Source organism: Pinus tabuliformis, chromosome 4_2, assembly GCF_031772625.1.
Source record: "Pinus tabuliformis cultivar Carrire ecotype Pingquan chromosome 4_2, CPIR1, whole genome shotgun sequence".
Classification (NCBI taxonomy): domain Eukaryota; kingdom Viridiplantae; phylum Streptophyta; class Pinopsida; order Pinales; family Pinaceae; genus Pinus; species Pinus tabuliformis.
The window spans coordinates 214,618,016-214,631,362 of record NC_142304.1 but is presented as its reverse complement, the minus strand read 5'-3'; the positions used below and the strand labels follow the sequence as shown (position 1 = coordinate 214,631,362).

General features: G+C 42.1%; 1 pseudogene; it reads right to left on the bottom strand.

Annotated features, from left to right (window-relative positions):
* The window catches only part of LOC149168865 (uncharacterized), a 75,683-nt pseudogene extending 63,096 nt beyond the window's left edge, over positions 1–12,587 (bottom strand).
* Positions 12,588–13,347: the final 760 nt, after the last annotated feature.

Genomic DNA, 13,347 nt, shown 5'->3' with positions numbered 1-13,347 from the left:
CTGAAAATGAGTTAAGAATGAAGTAGCTAACTGGCTAAAGTTGTAAAAAGAAGCCCGTGGCAACTCAATGTACCACTTGGCTGCGAGACCAATGAGTGTACGCTGGAAAAGACGTAAGCGGATAGAATCATCTGAGATGGAATTTGATGCACACCAGAGGTGGTAAGTCATCACGTGATTAGACGGATCCTCTCCAGACTTACCTTCGAACTTGGGTATATCGCTGGGCAACTTATTTGGCATTGGCGGCCAGAACGGAAGATATTGAATTGGATCGTTCGTTAGGCGCGTCAAGTCGGGTAAATCTAAAGTCGCAATAAACGGTAACTGCCGGTTAGGATCTCTAAAACTCTGAGTCACAATACCAGCCCCAGGAGGAGGATATCCAGGATAACTAGGAACAGGAGTCGCATTTGGGATATTATATCCTCCTGGAAAACCAGGATTAACCGGACCGTACTGGGGTTGCTGAGGTGGTTGATAAGTGTACCCAGGATACGGTTGATACTGGTAAACCGGTTGTTGGGCAGCTTGCCCAGGTTGATACTGTCCCTGGTACGGAGGTTGAACAAATTGAGGTTGAGTAGTAACAACCGTACTTGTACCAGGTTGGCCTGCAGGCATCTGGACTGTGGTTTGAACCGTGGGTCCAGACAACGGTACAGATGTCTGAGGAGCGGTTACAGGGACAGTAGAAACCGGAGCTGCCGATACTCCAGAAGTAAGCATGGTAGATGAAGCGGTAGTTGCTGCAGCCGTGTGAGGAGGAGTACTCGGTGCAATTGGCGGCTGAGTAACTACGGAAGTTACAGGGGTCTGAACACTTGACTGGACAGGTTGCGGTTGCTGGGGTGGACCAGGAACTGCAGGTTGTCCTGCTTGAGGTACCGACTGTATACTTGGTTGCGACATCTGTTGACCCTGTGACGGATCCCATGTTAACATTCCAGGGTATTGACTCGTAACAGGTTGAGGATACTGAGATCCATAGCCGTATTGAGGATAGGGTTGATAACTGTAAGGTGCAGTCCCATATGATTGCCCTTGAGGTGGTTGATAACCTTGACCAGGGTATTGACCCGTAGGTTGATAACCTTGAGGTAAATACGAATACTGGGGTTGACCTTGACCTTGAGGTTGGTATCCTTGAGGTTGATACCCTTGGGGTTGATACCCTTGGGGTTGCCATCCTTGAGGTTGCCATCCTTGAGGTTGATACTGATACTGAGGTTGACTTTGGGGTACATATTGAGGCTGGGGTTGATACCCTTGGGGTTGATACCCTTGAGGTTGCCCCCCAGTCACGAATGAAGTACCTTGAGGTTGCCCCCCAGGCATTAACGAAGGTTGCCCCCCAGGCGGTAATTGGCCACCTTGAGGTTGGTTAATGGGAGTTGAACCTGACATCATATAAACTTCACCTATACTCAATGGTACATTACCACTGTTTCCAACTAATAACCCATGATCAATGGGTTGAGGAGATGCTCCCGCAAAGGTACCAGAAAGTGATTGATACCCAGTAGGAACAGAAGGACCGCCATGTAAAAATGATTCAGGACTTTGTGAAAACACAGATGACTGACCAGACATATTTACAGGAGAATGAATTCCTCTAGGTGGAACCGGAGTACGAGGTGTAGAAAAACCTACTGAGTTGTCTAAAAAATTGGTTAATGCAAGGTACCAAGATTCACTTCTAGGAGGACTGTAAAAGATGGATTCACGCTCCCTTAGATCAAGGGTAATTAGATCTTCAGAATCAGAAACGCCTATTTCTTCCTCTGGAACAAGTTCTTCTATAGCAATTAATCCAACAGGAAGATTTTCGGTGATAATTCTTTCTATTCTTGGTGAATCAGGAACACTAGGAGTTGGAGTAACAGGTTCGGAAATTTCAGGTTCTTCGCCTGTTTCACTGGCAGATGAAAAACTACCAGCAAGCTCGGAAACTGTAACAGCTTCGGGATTGTAACCTGTTTCTAATCTTTGGTAATCTGGATGGACTACCAAAGAAGATTCTCCTTCTTCAGGTGAACCTACTTTACTGCCACTAGGAGTTACAAGGACCTTTAAACCCTCTAAATTACTGGGGTCGTCTCGAGGAGGTGAACCCCTAAGTTCACGGGATCTTCTCAACAATTCGGCCACAGAAACAACTTCAGGAGACTGGCCCGCAATGCGACGGGACCTTCTCGGTAATTCCGCCACAATTAAAGATTTTAACTACAACACACGAAATCAAAGTAAAAAATTTCAAATCAAACCACCTAAAGTCTTCTAAAGAACCAATCAAATTTGAAGCACACGCCTAAATAATCTAGAGCGTCAAACCACACACAAACAGTAGTCTTCCGGACCAAAAGCGCTAGTTGGTGATTAGGCCCAACCTCGCAGGATTCAGTACAGAAATAGTGGGTGGAACAGTTACCCCGGCAACCTGCTTAATGAATAGACTGGACCAAGTTCCTCCACTTTAACCGTCTCGAAGTGAAGCGAACCCCCCAGAAAATCCAAGTGAGTATAACCGACGTCTGCTCCAGGTACAGTGGGACCTTCCCTCCACCGTCACCTTGGGTAGAATCCTAGATATTATGGCCACTAAGGTTACCAATCACAACAATTACACCTGGGGGAACAGTCTAAACTCCGACAGCACGCAAGGGCAGAGTAGCAAGCTCCAATCCCCTTACCGGCTCCTTGACAACAATCCAAGGTTTACCGATAAGTGACCCCTGGCTCCTCGACAATGGTTAATCCGAGGTTTACCGTTTGTAATACGTACTGCCTGGCGTCGTTCCCAACGAGGGAGGAATGATCCCCTCACTGGTTCGGACACGAGCTCGTGTTTCTCCTTTAAGAGGAGCTTTCCCAGAATGTAACTGAAACAATTGGATTTGTTCTACTCAAGATAGACTATCTGTTTGGTTTTGTAGTCTTGGAGAGTTAAGTACTCACCTACTCCAAGACCCTAGCCTAAGCTATGTTGGTGCTTCAGAGCCCTAGAAAAATAAAGATTACTAGATTGATTTTAATTTAAGCGTTACTTTTAAGGTTGTTTCTTAAGTCAAAAGGTGATGGAAGTGAAACTAGTGGTGTGTTGACTCGACTCGAAACCACTACAAAATGCACCTAAAATGATTTATCCACTACTTTACTTTTTCGATGAATTGCTTAACTAAAAAGTTGAGAGAATGCAATCTTTATAAAAGCAACTTCTTAATTGAAGACAATCAAAGAAACAATTCGTTTTTCTTTTCCAAGCATAAAAACATAACTTCTCTTTACATGCACGAAAAAACTCTTTTCTTCTTTTGAAAACAAAAAGCTACTTGAAACAAGACTTTTTAAGAAGATGTTTTTGTATTTTTCTTTTAATAAAGCAAGTAAATCTAATATAACCAAAAATCAATCTTAACAACTCTTAAAATCTATGAAAATGCACTCATAAGCAAACTAAAAGCAAATTTACTCTAAGCAATCTTAACGAGGCCAAAACTAACAATGATTATTCTAAGGTGTTTTACTTGATTATGAACGAATCAAGGACTAGCTTATCGCAGAACCAAAAACTAGTCAAAACAAAATTCTAATCTTTTTGTCCTTTTTGAAAATGGAAATCAATACTTTAAAAACAAGCAATGCGAAATTTGACCCAAAACAACTCAAATGACAAGTTGCTCAAACAAGGAGACTTTACGACAGGCTCAACTTCTAAGAAGGTTGACTAACCAGAGATATCTAAGGCTGGACAACTTTCTAAGCTCAAAGTTACTACAAAGCCTTTCCAAAAATCAAACCCTAGGTCTAAACTTCGTTGAAAACCACTAAAACACTCAAAGCTCACAAAACTAGTTCAGGTGAGAATTCTTGACAGGGTACTAAAGGATCTGGGCAGAAAACACTAAGAAAAAACAAAATCTAAAAGTAATTTAAAGCAAAAATGGAATTTTCTTAACTTTTACAGGAAGACGCAGGCCACCCGTTGTCACAGGTGCGGCCCCGCACTGTGCAGTCGACAACAGCGCGTCCAAGGACGCACTGTGCAGCACACAGAGACTGCGTCCTTCGGGAAAAAGGAAGAAAAACTAAAGCCAACTAAATCTACAGCTAAGCCACCCAAATACTAATTCGCACAGTCAAAAACCAGAAAATAAAAATGATTTTCTCAAAGCAAAGTTCATATAAAGGAAAAGACTCTCTCATTAATGGATTCCCCAGCGGAGTCGCCAATTTGTCACACGGAATCTGTCAAGGGTGCAGACACGACTGACCTTCCTAGAAGTCTAAGACATTCTAATGACAAACAAGACAAAATGGAGTGATCTTTCTCTAAATACACCTTTTACAACATGAAAACTACAAGTGTTTAGGCTTACCTTATTCCAAAACGTTGTTGTTGAAGTCCGTTCTTGACGATCCGGATGAGCTCCTCCTTCAAGTCAATTCCTGCAACCACAAACAATCAAACAATTACCAAGCACTTGCATTTCATATAATAAAACATATATTCAACATGCAGACCAAGGAACACATGAAATAACTCATTAACACAAGCTATTGAGAAAAATAAACCAGTTTGTATTAATAACGAAACAAAGAAACTCTTACAACCTGGCCTTGGTGTTGTGCAAGTTCCTCCCAGGGTCCATCAAGGGTTTTCCTCTACTTTGACAAAGCTCACCCTCTCCCAAGTAGAATCAAGTGAAGACAATCTCTCCTCACAAAGGCTCTAATGGAAGACCTAAATCCTGCAGCATTTACCCAAAGAAAATGTATAGCTCCAACCTCCTCTCCTTTTGGCTCAATGCCTTTATTTATAGTGCTGTAAAGAGGTTATTCAGGTCCACTATCAATGGGATCATCCCCCTCTATGGGTGGGATAGCTCCCTTATTGATGGGATAAGTTCCCCCTTAATAGAGATACATGAACCAACTGGAGGCGCATCCATTTCATCAAACCGACCTCTAGAATGTTCTAGAAGTAACCACAAGTAACTTTTTTCAAGATAAAACTCGCGCATTTTGCCTTTTATAGAGGGACGCACCTGTCCCTTAACATACAGAGCGTCCATGGACGCAGATTTTGTGAACATGGTCAGCGTCCCCGCAGGTAAGGCTAGAGAGAACCTGCGACCCCAGAGATAAACATAGTTTTTACAAGACTTTCTCTCTTCTTTGAGTTTGAGATGGATAACAGAGGCATGAGACTTGCCTAAGAGGGTAGCATGACTGTTGATTTGAGCCATACTAACTGTAAGTAGTCAAGGTGACATTTTTTAGTGTAACAAGATCTCCTTAAGCTAGAATCAAAGAAGAGAGCCTACATCTTAGTACGCTATTCCGCTTGGTGACGATCTTGCTTCCTCACTCCAACTATCTTCCATTTCCTTCCTTCAAACACCTGAAACATGCAAACAGTAGCAAACAACAAATGTGATAACATACAAATTGCATTCAGCCTACTTAACACGTCAAGAAACATTAAGCCATAAATATGTGAGATGACATTTCATGTAGGAAATCAATCGATAGCTGCATCTATATTAGTTCAAGAGATTACAACTAATGTCTTGACGTTGTTGTTCTCCTCCGACATATCCGAGTTCCCACACACTTCTGCTAGTATCTCATGGATAGCCTCAACAATGGTAGTCTCAAGGCTCTTCCCTTAAGTCTTCACACCAAGCCAAGCTCACAATTATCCCTTAAACACAAACTAGAAAGCTAAAAACTATGGGTAGCTTGTTTACTACTCCAAAATCAAAACTTCATCCAGAACTTAATTAGGATTAAAAGCTAACTTGTACTTGGGAAAAAGAGAGGTTTATATAGCTTGGATGGAGGGCACATGGTTCCTCTTATCATGGGAGAAGGCCTTATCTCTAAGATTAGTTCCAGCCTAATAGGAGAAAGGAGCCCAAACTGACCTCCTTGACTCCATCCAGCCTAACCATTTACTAGACTTCTGTTACGAAGCTTCGGCTCCATATTTAAAAAACTTTCCAAACGAGGATCGGCGTGACTCAGAAAGGGATTGGTCGATCCAATCGGTGCTAGGGATAGTTTTAATCCCTGCATATCGGTGTGAGGACAACATGGATCATTAGCGTCGGGCTTGTAAATTGGGATAAATAGAAGATTTTTGGGAAATAATGCAAAAGGGAATTGTTCTGCTCATGAAGAGGGACACAATGGGATTTTCTTCATGATAGGAAAGCATGTCGTGTACACTGTAGAGGTACTCCAGGATCGTGGACAGGGAGTACAGAGACAGTGAAAAAATGTTGTGTAACAGATGCCCCCTAAAGTGTGAAGGCCAAGCTAAAGTGAGGGGTGAAATGCTTTACAAGTGGAAGCGGGGAACCGGAGTCTGTCATCGGAAAAACTGCAAGCAAGCACAGATACATATACATCACTGAAAACTCTGAATAATAATACATGAATCGTGGTATGGACACAACCATCCAGAGAATAATCATGTAAATGGATCCAAGGCATGAACATAACCATCCAGCAGAAAGGATCATAATGAAACGAAGGTATGGTCGCAGCCACCCAATAATGAGAAGGATCACATATAATCAACTCACGGTATGGTCGCAGCCATCCATTTGAAAGATACATGTATATCAACATGACCATGTCACATCACCTCGCAAGCTTGACTTGTGTAATCTTAGCCCAGGGTCTTGCGCTCCAAACAACCCATCAAAGTACAAATCCTAACATGTGAATGAATGTGTCGAAGTCGAGCATGCTAAGAAGTTGCTTGATTATTGGTCAATGATGTGAACCATTAACAAGCACGAGAGAAACCACCAATAATGACAATGGCTCTCAAGGTATTGACAGCACAGTTCACAGAATGTGAATAAACAAACTGATATTGAACACTTGCGAAATCACCCGATCGAAAGCCAATGATGTGAAATTGTCGTCAAGTGTGAAGAACTTTCCATTAGGGCATGCAATCTCTAAGGTGCTTAAAGGGAGCCTCTCGGCCAGCTTCATGGATAATGAGTTAAAAGTTGACAAGAAGCGATTGTGTCCAAGGAGGGCCATGATGTATCCCACATCATCAACACGAGACAAAGGGATGCAAATGATTTCAGATGATACAGAGGATCAGGAGTAAGTGTGATTATAGAGGGACTAACTCTTGAAAATATTCGCAACACGATTCCAAAGCTTGGAAGCTTTTGGATCCATAGGATTGGTGGTCATGATAACGTGGCAGAGATCAAATGGAAGGCTAAAATGAACGACCCAACCCAAGAAGGTCATTGATGAAAGGAGGATATCCCAACCCGACACGAAACAGAAAGTGTCATGTTCAAGAGTGAGTTGCCGACACAACTGATAAAATTTCCAATTTTCCCCCACCATTTCTAGAAGGTACCCCAATTATTTTTTATCGCAAGCTTGAAGGGGATAGCATGTGCTCGCACTGTAAGTTCATCCTTCGGATGAATCTGACTTAGTAAGTTTAACAAGCCCTAGAAAGGAGAAGTTGACGTTCATCATGGCGATGAATCCAATGTCGTTTGATGTTTTAATGACTCCGACAAAGGGGTAACTCAGTATCTTTTTCATGTTTAGAGAGTTTGAAAAAGACATGGAAAAGAAAACTCCACATGGTCCCTTTTCGTACATTTGTGTCTCTTGAGCCTGAAAAGGTAGAAAATGATACTTGAGAGAACCGCTTGACCATTTCAATGAAGGAGTACCTTTTTCGTAAATAGTGCATCCCAGCCCGAAAAAGGGGTAAACGTATACTCAACATACGACGTTCCACAACCTTTAATGAGTTCAAAACGACAAAAGCTCAGGAAAATTTTTGTGTTTAAAGAGTCAGAAAAGAGCTTGAAAGCAGACCTCCCATTTTCCCATTTTATTCTCTTTTACGAGTCAAAAAGGGAAAAATAATTGGCGATCTTTTCGTTGGAGATTTACAAGTCGACAAAAGAGATGAAACACAACTCTAGTACCATCATTGACAATACATCACTTGTCGCTACACAAGAAAGGTAAAGGTATTACCTAGTTTTGAGGCAAAATAGGTCAAAAATACCCAAAAACCCTGAATATTTCATGAAAAAATGAATAAAATGGGGCAAAAGTAATTATTTTTTAGCATTTACCATTTTACCTTTGTGTGAATAGTTTTTACCCACTTGTGCCCTAATTCTTCCAAAGGAGATTGCAGGAGATCTGGGAGGTTATTCGTTGAGTCGTCAATTGCAGGTAAGAGCCAAGAACTTAAGCTCCATTTGCATATTGTTTTTCCTTATTTTAAGCCATTTTTTGGGTTTCATGGGGAGCTTTTGGCAACAAAAAAATCACCCTCGGTCGGCGCGATTTCTAGGCACGGAATCGCGCCGATCAGGGGTGGTTAACACTGCCAACCGCACTGTTAGTGTCATTGTTTTTAAAACAATCGCACTGGTGCTATGAACAAAAATTTACATGTTTCTTGCTCAATTCAGCCATTCAAACCCAAATTTTTCTGGCCAAGGATAATCATTGACTTGATTACATGGTTTTTGCAGGAAGAAATCACGAAAAAATGGTATATTGGAAAGAACGTGAGCATGAGGATATCGATACTCAAGCAATAGTCGATCCAAATTGTTTGGAGGCTTTGAGGAACCGTGGGCTCCTCAAATTATTTCTTACACCAGGTATACGGGCCCAACCTAAGTTGCTACGGTACTTGATTAGTCTCTAGGACATAAATCAGGAAATTTTCATCATCGGTGACCAAGAGTTGGAGTTGGAGACTTCAGACATTTATTTCATAATAGAACTGTCCTAGAGAAGAGAACCAGTCAACCTATGTGGGTCGAGGCTGATTGGGGAAAGTGTGACTATGCTTCTTGCTGAACATTGCCAAGAAGATCTCAAATCCAAAAGTGGTAAGATCGAGATCATGATGGTTCGGGATCTTATGTTGAGAGTGCTACTATTGACCATCAACAGAGTGGATAGGTCCCAAGCACCGCATAAGACCAACAAGTCAAAGTTCCAGTACGCTATCGACTGCACGATGCCCACCATCTTTAATTGGGTGGAAGAAATGACAATCAACATGAAGCGCCAACTTTCAAGAGCTAAGGCTAGATACCTAAAGCAATTTTTCTTTGGATCTGTGCTAGTGACCTTCTTCCAAGAACGGGTTCCATTGTTCCAATACTAGCTGACTGAGGTAGATCCATCGATGGCTCGAGACCCAGGATGGTCCATTTGAGTGAGTTGATGCCCAGGGTCATGGGGGGCCAACAGATGTCCTTCAATTTTGCCTTTTTCTCATGGCTACGACAACAACTGATCGTAGTGGAGGATTGGACTTATAGCGGTACCGAATTCTGCGGAGATCCAGATATGCCACTCCCAGAAGGGGAGGATTTTGATGATGGAGTTAAAAAGAAACAATTTTAGTTTTTTGATGTTTTTTATTATTTTTGAAATATACGTGTTCATGACACTCTGATTTTAAGAATGCAGATGTTGGGCCAGAACGCCCTGCCTAGATGTCCCCGATTGCCAAGCGTGTTACTCGGCAATTTGAGGTCGCTCCTTATCAGGAGGGAAGTGACAACGAGGAGGATATTGTGCAGAATCTTGTGGGTTTGACCCATGGGATCCCAGAGTATGCTCAGATGGGTGATGTCCCACGCCAGTCCCAGAGGCATATGGTGGGGGTGTCAGATCAGATCCGTCGATTCTTACTCGCATAGTCCGAGCAGTTACATGTTATCATGAGCATCATGTTGTTTAGTGCATAGGTATAGCATTCCATATTTTTGAGGCATGTGAGCCACGGATGTATAAGCCCTGCGAGCCACTGATGTATTCCGAACACACATATTATTTTTTGAGGTTTTGGTGTATGACAAACATTACCGACACACACACACACATATATATATGTTGTACTTCTTTGCTTACTATGGTACAAATGTTTTTGTTTTCGAGTTGTTACATGTTTTGCAAATGTCTATCCAGCACATAATTAGCTAATGCATCTATTAATGTATTCATGTGTTGAGGAATATTATGATATGTAATTTAATCAAAATTTCTCTCTAGTAGACAAATACGTAGATACATTCTCAAGATCTGAGGGTTTCTGACGGAATATTGCCCGTTGAGTTGAAGAAAAACAAGTTGTGAATCAAGGTTGACAACCAATTCTCGGATGCCAAGAGCAATAGCTTCTGACAATAATTCGATAACTGTGCTATACTCAGCGATGTTATTAGTTTCTCGACCTAGACATATACCTTGAAGATCAATCAACTCACCATGGGGGTCATATATGGCCCATGCCACAGATGATAGATTCCAAGTACTATGGCAAGCACCATTAGCGAAACCGATGTGAGGGGACACTAACATCTGCAAAGCAGGAAAAAAATATAATAAGCAAAGAAGCTGCTTACAAAATAGCACACCAAATCACATTGTACAAAAATGAATGACACACTAGCATACAAAAGTAATCATGCAAGATGACCTAAGCATAGTACTTTGTGAGAGAGTCCATGCTCGGACTCGGGTAATCAATCAACACAGATGAACACCGGAGTTTTACCTTTGACATGACGAGTAAGCATTAACTTGGCTAAATAATATATTATAACTCATACAAGGCTTTGCCCCCAAGCCCCTAGGCGAGGGAGGGTTACGAGTCAAACGACAACCCTATCGCAATAATGGGCAATTGGGAAAAAATCGAGGAGGGAGAAAAAAATTGAATCCATGAGGGGATAAAGGTGCCCTCAGTTGAAAGATCTTGACAATGGCAGGTGAAACTGACATGTCAATAGGCAGTGGAGAAGAGAAATTCTCAAGACACATAGACATGATTGTCGGGCCAGAACTAAGCCACGAGGATTGAGAAAACATGTCGAGAGATGAACTCGAAACAAGATGATCAGAGGATATGGAACTTGAGGCTGAAACAATATCCACATAATTGATTTCGGCTGGACTTAGTGGCATAACCTCACCCCATGTATCAACAAGATCCGATGAAGGTATGGCCCAAGGATCATATTTGACCGAGATCATGTTGACAGAGGCAACATGAGGAGGTGGGAGCAGAAAACTTCCCATCAAGGTAGGATCTTTAAAAAGCCCTGCCCCTACACTCACATAAGCAGTGCTGGTGTGCTTGACATATGGAACATTACCATCTAAGGAGGAAGACGCAAAGAAGGACAGTTGGTCGACTGTGACGATCTTCCCTTGATGGGGGAAACAAATCATGCAGAATAGGGAGGAGGCTACAACATGCATGGCATGGGTCCAACTCTGTCCGAGTACAATATTATAATTGAGATTAGCATCAATAATTTCTACTTCAACATGTATTGTCTTATCCTCCAAAGTAATGTCAAGGTTGGGTAAGACATTGAATGGTTGCAAATTGCACCCATTGAAAGCTTCCAAAGTGTTAGGGGATTGGTTCAAAGTAGGAGAACCAATTGCCTTCCAACAAGCAACTGACATGATGAAAGTAGAAGCACCTTCATTGATGATGGTCCTATGAATGTTTCCACATTGATGATGACCTGAATGAGAAAGGAAATCTAATGAGGAAGACGTGGAATGTGGTTTTCTAGATCAAAACATATAAGACTTGAATTAGCAAGATCAATACCCCCAATAGCCGACAGTAATGATTTGTGTTGAGACGAACAGATTTGAAGTACCTCGAGGGAAGACATAATCAATGATGCTTGAGCCAAATCCTCAACAATATTATAGTGTTCAGCGGTGTGAGAATTGGGATTATACGAGGACTTTCGCAGAACACCTCGATAAGGTGGTCGAGGGGAGGAATCAAGGTTAGGTCGCTCTATATGAAGAGGACCATAACTTGATGAGGCAGAAGAAGAAAAGGTAGCTTCTTTTTCTTTCCCTACTATTGGGGTAGGAGTTTGATAATATTTTGATCTAGTAGACACATTGATGGGCATACTCGTCATGAACACTTGTGAACCGAAGGAAGCAAATGATTGAGGCTGGTCTACCATTTTGGTTTCCTGGGATGGAAATGGCTCTTTTAGGATAGATGGGGTCCCTTTGAGCAAATGACTAACTTCGAATCATGTGGTACAATCCTTATTATAGTGATCCTCCTCACAAATGAGGAACAAATACTTAGGCTTCCATTAAGAGGCATCATTAGCAGACAACTTAGGAGGACCCTGTTTTGGGGCATCGACTTTACCCTTGCCTCTGCCTTTCTTCTTACCATTGGAGGATTTGTCTGTTGTGGTAGACTGAACAGTGTGGACCTCTGAGGTTTTACCAGGGCCAGGCGGATTATGAGAAGACTCATTGGAAGCAGTGTTGGAGACCGACTTCTGTTTGGAAGAAGATTTTACAGGGGTCTGTGTCACTGAACCAATTACTCCATCGACAGGAGGTGTAGCAGGAGACTTAGATGATGTCAGATCAGATGATGGTCTAGGTGCATCAGGTAACACGTCATATAACGTGCCAGACTGTGAATAGACAAGGTCTAGATATTGGGCACACGCAATAGCTTGTTCCTCGGTGACACATCCTCCCATAGCTATGTCCTCAACAATTTTGTTGACGAAGGATTTGGTGAACCATTCAATCAACAACTGATCAGAAATCTTGAATTTAATCAGGCGATGCTGACACCTCAATTAATGGATATGATCAGAGATGTGGGTCACAGTATCTTGCTTGAGCGACGTTAGCAGGTGAGTGTCGGTTTCATAGCGAACTCACAATTGGAAATGTGTGAGAAAGGCCATGGTGAGAGTGTTAAAGTCATGATAGGTATTTCGAGGTAGCTTGATATACCACTTAGATACATCACCTGTAAGATTTCATTGGAAAAGACGAAGAAGAATGGAATCATCAATGTAAGAATTCAAGGAGCACCAAAGGTGATATGTCATCACATGGGCTTGTGGGTCCTCTTTGGATTTTCCTTCAAACTTCGGACAATCACTCGAAATCTTGGAAGGGATTGGAGGCCTGTATGGTGAATGAAGAATTGGATCATTCGTGAGTTGAGACACATATGGCAACTCTATTGTAGCCAAGAATGACAATTGGGTGTTAAAAGGTATTGGAGGTTGATAAGCGGGTCCAACCGAAGGAGCCCATCCCTGCTGGTAAGGATTTTGTCCCCATAGTGGAGGATTTTGTCCATAGGGCATTTGATTTCTCCCCAACTATAGGTTACCTTACCCATATAGTGGATTTTGACCTTGAAAGCCTTGCAACTGTCCAGCCATAGGTTTTTGATAAGCAACGTACGGGTTAAAAGGTTGTTGAGCCTATTGACCTTGGACA